Consider the following 8399-nt stretch of genomic DNA (forward strand, 5'->3'; position numbering starts at 1 on the left):
GCCCTCCCTTCACTCCCCCTCCTCCCCTCCCCATTTACAAACACTTTATTTCCATTTTTTCATTGTCTCATATTTTTTCCCTTTTCCCTTATTCCCTTTCCCCTACCCTTCCCACTTTCCCTACACCTTTAGCCCTTTTATTCCTATTTCACATGGTCAATTATATCATTAGGATCTTATGTACCATTATAGCTTTTCACACCAGAGAAACTATTTGGCATTTACACATGTGTGACTTATTTATTTCACTTAGGAGTATATCCTCAAAATGTATCCATTTTCTGGAATAATACTACTCAGCCATAAAGAATGAGAAATTAGAGTCATTCATAGGAAAATGGATACATATTGAGGATATACTCCTAAGTGAAGGGAGCTGGGCTCCCAGGGAAATGGGAATAATGTCTGTCATGGCCTGGAAAATGAGTTTCTTATTGAGGACCGAACAAGGTTATTCATGGCAGGAGTGAAGGGCTCCTTGGCTCCCACAGACTCTGTGTGTGGTCAGGTGGGAGAAAACTCTGGCTCCAGGGGATTTTAGTCTTAGTCCTGCTGCTTTTCAGTGTATTGTTGGGATTTTCCTGGCTCAGTTCCCTCATGTGCAGACATTGATTAAAGAATACCTGTTGTGTAGGATTGTTAGATGTGACATGGGAAGTGCTTCTTAGTCTGTTTTCTATTGCTATAACTGGATACCACAGACTGGATAATTTATAAATATAAAGCTTTGTTCAGCTCCCAGTTGTGGAGACTGGGAAATCCAACAGCACGGTCCACACACCATGGGGAATTGGTGCATGTGCGTAATACAGCTTATTTCTTTCTAAATTCCCCTCCCTCTCCGCTCTCCCTCCTCCTTTAGTTCCCCTTTCTTGTGCAACTGAGGCTCTGTTTAGAAAATTCTGTCCTACATCTATGTTTTCAAGTGTTTTACCTTATTTATCTTCCAGTAGGTTTAATGTTTCTGCTTTAATGTTTAGATATTTTATCTGTTTGGATTTTAATTTAGTACATGGTGAGAGTTTCAGTCTTCAGCAAACAATAGCAGTTTTCCCAGCACCACTTGTTGAAGAGTTTCTCCTTCTTCTAGTATATGCCTTTGTCCCCTTTGTCAAAGATCAAATAGCTGAATGTGTCTGGGGAAGTTTCTATATCCTTTATGATATTTAATTGATCCATATATCTTTTTTTATTCCAGAACCATGCCCCCCCCCTTTAATCACTATTGCTTTGTAGTGTAGCTTGGAGTCTGGTACTGTAAGGCTTCCTGATTTGCTCTTGATGACCAAAATTGCTTTTGCTGTTCTGGGTTTCTTCTGGTTCCATATGAACTTCAGGGTTGTTTTCTCTATTTCTATAAGTATGATGTTGGTATTTTGATTGGAACTGCATTGAATCTGTATAACATTTTTGGGAGTATGGCCATTTTGACAATGTTGGAAGTAGAGACTCCTAATGCTTGTGGCTCACAGGTATTCAGAAGCCATGAGAATAGAAGAAGTCATGGCTTTGTCATATTTAAGCATTAAAAGATCTATCTACCTACCTTATGGAATAAGTAAGGGTGCATAGCACCCTTTAATTTGGGGCTGGAAAGGAAAGGGAGAAGAGTCAAGTGTTTTCCAGTAGAAACCCCCCTAACTTCCACTATTGATCCATCTTCAAGGAATGTTGCTGTAAGATAGCCATTGATTAGTAGTTATTTTCCGAATGCCTTCTAAGACTTTGATGTTTGCATAATATTAAGAGAGCCACAGGCCTTTTAAGTGTTTCCAGAATTATAGGAATAGAAATGAAAACATCAGATTCCAAACTCACTGTGATATTCTTTTTTTTTTTTTCTTTGTGGTTCTGGGGATCGAACTCAGGACCTTAAGCTTGCAAGGCAGGCATGGTGCCACTGAGCTAAATCCCCGGCCCTCACTGTGATGTTTTTAATGCTTACATTGGAAAAGTAATGCTTTTCAGTATACTAAAACTGCAGTGCCATACATATAACTGTACTTTTCTGCATTAATGATAGGTTCTCTAAAAATTAGTCATGTAATAGTAAATGACAGAAGGTATGCCAGGCACATTGCTAGTCCTTTATACCTTAGAACTTTCTGGCCCACCGGAGAAAGCAAACATGAATAACCAAAATATTTAAGCTAGATAAGATGAAATGCATGTTAATGGAGCCCCAAGGATGGAGGGGTCAGATTTGCCTATGGGATCAGGAAAGGCCTCACAGAAGGGAAAGGAGTTTTGAAAGAAGGGCCTGGCCTCCTCACTCAGAAGACCTGCTCTTTCTTTGTCTCTGCTCACACTCATTCCTCCAGGTCCTGTGCACTTCCTTAGCCTAGTATTGGATGGTCTTAGTGGGCAGGAAAACTGGCTTTGCTGGCTTGCTTTCAGAATGTTTAATATTTTTACTATAGAGTGATTTGGTTTCTCTGATCCATTCTTTGAGAAGGAAGAAGCCAATGAGAATATTTAGAAAATAAACTAATTAGTATTTTAAAGTAGTGGGTTGCCACTGCGGTATGGTTGCAGCATGAAGCACGTTGGGGGAGTGAAGGAAGATGAGGCTGAGAAGACTAAGAAGGACTGAAGGCTCCGTCTATTACTGGGAGTGTTGGTAGTGAAAAGCAAGAAACATTGCAGAGCATAGCTAGGACCAGAGCATGGCTATGTTTTTGAAAGACAACTCTGCGCTGGTACAGAGAATTTCTTCCAGTGATGTGAGACCAGATACTGTGGTCACCTTTTGGGAGCAGGGTGGGTCTCCATTCCAAATCTAGTCTGCATGTCAAGGCTGATGGCATCACACACACCAAGAGAGGCTGCAGATACATGATGGGGCTTTCTAAGAAGAGCAAGGCAGACCTCCCAAGCAGGGAAGTTGAAAGGGTGAGAAGGAGATGAGCTTCAGTTTTTGTTTTTTTTTTAATGGTGGTTAGAGGGTGCTGCTGAATTGGAGGTTTCAGCATATGAGCATTTCTCTTGCTGGTGCCAAAACAGAGAGCATCCAAGCTTCTGTTTCACCTCGCCAGGCTTTGGGGTACAAAGGGGAAGAGGGGAGGTGAAAGGATTAGAGGTTGTCAGCTGTCACAGAAGGACAGCCAGAACGATGTAGGAGATTTCACTAGAGAGAAGACTGTTGGGGTGCTCTTGTAATAGTCTAGGCCAGTGGTTTCCAGACTTGCTAGAAATACAACTTCCTATTATTTCAGCAATTTTGAGATATAGTCATGTGCCACTTAACAATGAGATACATTTTAAGAAATGTGTCACTAGACAATTTTACGGCTGGGCAAGCATCATAGAATTTATTTGCACAAACTAAGCTACTGTGTCACCAGGTAATAAGCTTTTATGAGGCCTCTGTCATATATGTGGTCCATTGTTGACTGAAATGTACAGCTCATGACTGTACACAACACATTGTCATTTACTGTGGTTATCTTGCAGTTCAAGAGGTCACTAAAACTTGTTCCTTCATGCTCATTGAAACTTTGTATTCTTTAATCAACATTTCCTCTTTCCTCATCCTTTTTCCTCCCTGCCTAGCCACTGGAAACCACTTTTCTGCTCTGTTTCCACATATCTGACATTTTTAGATTCCATGAAACCATGAAGAATTTGTAGTTATGTATTTGACTTGTTTCACTTAACCTGTTGTTCTCCAGTTGCATCCATGTTCTCATGAAGGACAGAATTTCTTTCTTTTGAAAGGCTGTGTAATATTCCTCCCCCCACAGTATATATCTCGCATTTCCATTCATCCATTGATGGACACTTAAATTGTTTCCCTATCTTTGCTCTGTGCTCTTTTTTTGACCTAGTGATTTCAGTTCCTTTGGATATATACGCAGAAGTGAGATTGCTAGGTCACGTGGCAGTCCTCTTTTTAGTTTTTTGAGGAAATTCCACAATATTTTCAGAAAGGCTATACTAATTACACCCCAACAACAGTGTACAAAGGGTTTATGTCTTCTCATATCTTGGCCAACCTTTGCTATCCATTTGTCCGTTTGATATTAGGCATTCCAACAGATGTGAGGTGATATCTCCTTGTGGCTTTACTTTGCATCTTTTAATAATAAGAGATGTGAAGTATGTTTCATGTACTTGCTGAGTATTAGTATCTTTTAAGAAAATTCCATTCAGGGCCTGGGATTTAGCTCAGCAGTTCGGTGGCCTGCCTCGCAAGTGCAAGGACCCAAGTTCGATCCCCATTACCACCAAAAAAAAAAAAGAAAATTCTATTCAAATCCATGGCCAATTTTTCAATAATCTTACTATGAAAAGTAATAGGTGAGATGATAGATAATGGTTACTTAGCTTAATTGACTTTTCCTATAATGTGTACTTAGATCAAATCATTGCATTGTACCCCATAAATGTACAAAATCAATATTTGTGAACTAAAAAATTAAGAAATTAATTCAAACAGCAAAAAACTAAGCTTTCTAGACTTTAGACCTATGGAGCTAGCCTTCTGAAGTGTAAGTTATCAAAATCTGTTTTGGTAGCTAGCTCCCCAGTAACTTGGAAATACATCTTATGTAATGACTTTTGGGAGGAAAAAGCTATAATGGAATTAAAAAAAAAAAAGAAAAGGATTGAGAAACAGTGGACAAGAGTCCAAACCTAGGGAAAAATCTCCCCTTGAAAATTTGCACATTTTGAGATTGGGTGACTGATAGTTGTATGACCTATTTAGGCATATGAGGGAGGGAGAAAAAAGTCTTATTGGTCTGTGCGAAAAGCTGTGTGCATGTGATTGTGGATTTGGGTACACTGTTCCATTTGCATTATCCTCTGTGCGCAGACAAACCATGGGAAACATTTCACAACTTGCTTGACTCCTGTAGTCTCAGCACCCTGTGCAGCTCCGGTTTCTTCTGGGAGTGGGAACTCATATTAATAGTTGCCAATGAGAAGTGGAATTAATTAGCTATGCAACTCTCTTGCAAAATAAGTTACATAACGTGCTCCAAAGATGAAAGAAATTCCTATGGGGTTGTCTGCTGCTCGGGATAACTGTATTGCAGCATTCTTTCTTGAGTTAAGAGCTAAGGGGTGACTGGGCAAAATCTGTTTGCTTCATCAGGAAAACACAGTTTGAGACTGGAGGATTTGATCTACACCTAGGAAAAATAACAGACAACTAAAAGATTAAGGCTGACAAAACTGGGGAGAAAGTGCTGAAGGAGCCAGGTGAGGGGGTACTTATGTTTGGCTTGGTGTTCACCTCTCTCTCTCTCTCTCTCTCTCTCTGGTGTTTGTCATTGTAATAACTTAGTCCCTTTCATGTTTCTCAGGCTTCTAGTTTTTTTTTTTTTTTTTTTTTTTTTTTTTTTTTTTTTTTTTTTTTTTTTTTTTTTTTTTTTTTTTTTTTTTTTTTTTTTTTTTGCGGTACCAGGGTTTCCAACTCAGGACCTTGCCCTTGTGACTCAGGCATGTTGCCAATGAGCTAAATCCCTGACCCTTGGCTTCTAGTCTTAAAGGAGGGAAGAGGAGAGAAAATAATCACAAAATTGGTTCTTAAATCTGTCATCTATCTAACTATCTGTATACCTACCTAGCTAATTATTCATTAATTTTCAAACTCAGCCAAACTTATCAAATGAAGGACAGAAAAAACTCAAATCCATGCAATTAGGAGTGAAAAAGGTGAAATCACAACAGATCCTGCAGAAATCCAGCAAAATCATCAATATGACTTCAAGAACCTGTATTCTTAGTAAGATAGAAAACACAGAAGAAATGGACAGATTCCTAGATAGATATGAATTATCCAAGCTGAATCAAGAAGATATAAAAATTCTAAATAAACTAGTATCAGTCAGTGAAGTTAAAGATGTAATTAAAAACCTAAAAACAAAGAAAAGCCTGGGCCCTGATGGATTCATTGCTGAATTTTACAAGAAATTTAGAGAAGACCAAATTCAATTACTTCTTAAACTTTTTAATGAAATTGAAAGGAAACAATACTCCTAAATTCATTTCCGGAAGCAAGCATTACCTTGATTCCAAAACCAGAGAAGGATCCAACCAAAAAAGAGAACTACAGGCCAGTCTCCCTAATGAACATAGTTGTAAAAGTCCTCAATAAGATACTGGCAAACAGAGTGCAGCAAATAATCAAGAAGATTATAGACCCTGACCAAGTAGGATTCATCTCAAGGATGCAGGGATGGTTCAACATATGCAAATTAATAAATGTATTACACTATATTAATAGAGCCAAGGACAAAAAGCTCATTATCATCTCAATAGATGCAGAAAAAGTGTCTGACAAAATCCAATACCCATTCATGTTAAAAACCTTGTAGAAAATTAGAATAGATGGTCTTTATTTCAATCTCATAAAAGTCACCTATGGCAAACCAACAGCCAGTATCATACTAAATGTATAAAAACTGAAAGCTTTCACTCTAAAATCAGAAACAAAACAAGAATATTTACTATCACCACTCTTGTTCAATATAGTTCTGGAAACAACCACAAGAATTAGACAAGAGACAGAAATAAAAGGAATAAGGATAGGAAGGAGAAGTTAAATTATCATTATTTGTGGATGACATGATACTCAACATAGAGTAACCCCCGCAACTCCACCAAAAGACTTCTAGACTTAATAACCAAATTTAGTAGCATAGCTGGATACAAAGTCAACATTCAAAAATCAGTATCTTTCATCTATTTTCTTAACTTTTGGCATATATGTAGAAAAGCATATGATAGTTTTCTTTTTAAAAAGACTTCATTAAGATACCATTCCCATTCCATGTAATTTGTCAATTTAAATTGTACATTTCAGTGTTTTTTAGTATGTTCGGAGTTGTGAAACTATCACCATGATCAAGTTTAAGATAGTTTCCTCATCTCCACACAAAATCCTACAGCATTTAGCAGTTTCTCACCTTTCCACCTATCCCTAGCCTGAAACTTCTCTAATTTCTATGTCTAAAGTCTTGTTTATTCTGAACATTTTATGTAAAACAGAATCCTACAATATGAAGTTTTTTTGGTGTGTGTGTGACAGGCTGCTTTCATTTAGCCTAACGTTTTCAAGATTTATCCACACAGTATCTATTTTTCTTGAAAGGAACTTGTAAATCAGGTGAAACATGATACAATTGACGCCTTGTGTCACCTTTATAAAATTAAGGAAAGAAATTTTGCATTTTGTAGTTTCCCAATAAAGTATTGTTGAATTTGCTTTATTTAAACCAAGGTGCTAGGCATTGAATGTCCAAACAAGTTAGGATACATTTTGTCTTTCAAAATGCAATTCTGGTTAAACAAGTAAATTCTGGAGATAAACTGCAAGGGTTCAAATCTTATGTCTGCATATCTACCCCTTGCTTGTATGATCTTGAGTGAATTTTTCAACTTTTCTTGGACTCAAGTTCCTTCTTTAAAAAATCGTACCTTATTTTCTAGGTGCTTGTGAAGGCCAAATGAGAAAATAGATGTAAAACTGTTGGCATAATGCCTGATCTCTGAAAAGCCTTCAATAAAGCCAGGCAATGATTATCATTAATTATTCAAAGAGCTATAGGCCAAAAGGCACACGAGTGACTGTAGTGTAGCACACACATATTGAAAGCAGTACAATATGATCAAAGGGCCGTGGGCAGAAGGAAAAGCATCTCCACCTGGAGTAGGTGGCATGGGAGTGGGAACTTTTTAAATTTTTTATTTGCAGGATTGCAATCAGAAACTGTACTTGGTCCACAACAGGTATTTTTTGTGACTGCTCTCTAGTTTGAACAATGTTGAAGTTCAACACCTTTAAGCAGGTAGTCACCTCTACCACATCTTAATGAAACAAACTGCTTGCTCGAGACTTTTCTGTTTCCAGCTTGTTCCGGGAGCCCTTTGAGTTCTGTGCCCACTGTGAATGACCTTTGACCTTTAACTTAAAGGTTGGTTTTGCACTAACCAGATAGGAAGGGAAAAGACCTGGGGGAGGGAGAGAGAGACTGATTCTTATTTACCATCCTTGCCTCAAAGAGTATATACTTACCAGATGATTGGTGTTCCTTTTCTCATACTTCCTTTTAAAAATTAATTATCTTCAATGAATATATCATACAGATATGTGATAAAACATTCCTACAAAATGAAAAGCAAGTCTCTCATCTCTCGTGGTCTTTTCTTTTTAAGTAGAGACAGTTGAAATTTTCTAATATTCCAAAGACAACATGTCTTCTATGCATATTCAACTATTTAAAATATGTATGTGTATATGTGTATGTGTGTGTGTATGTGTGTATACATATGTGTGTGTGTGTGTGTACAATTTTTTTTTGGTACTAAGATTCAAACTGGGGCCCTTGTGCTTGGGAGGCAGACAGCAGAACCACTGAGCTAAATCCCTGGACCTAAATATATATATATAT

General features: G+C 37.7%; 1 protein-coding gene across 1 annotated transcript in view; it reads left to right on the forward strand.

Annotated features, from left to right (window-relative positions):
• Nucleotides 1-8399, forward strand: part of LOC104858568 (Golgi apparatus membrane protein TVP23 homolog B) — a 138646-nt gene that overhangs the window by 68067 nt on the left and 62180 nt on the right. The window contains exon 9 of the mRNA XM_033762775.1: nucleotides 5099-5205. The gene's annotated coding sequence lies outside the window, so the exon portion shown is untranslated. The remainder of the gene's footprint in view (nucleotides 1-5098; nucleotides 5206-8399) is intronic.

The sequence above is a fragment of the Fukomys damarensis genome, unplaced genomic scaffold (genome assembly GCF_012274545.1).
Source record: "Fukomys damarensis isolate Sample0158 unplaced genomic scaffold, DMR_v1.0_HiC HiC_scaffold_13, whole genome shotgun sequence".
Lineage (NCBI taxonomy): Eukaryota > Metazoa > Chordata > Mammalia > Rodentia > Bathyergidae > Fukomys > Fukomys damarensis.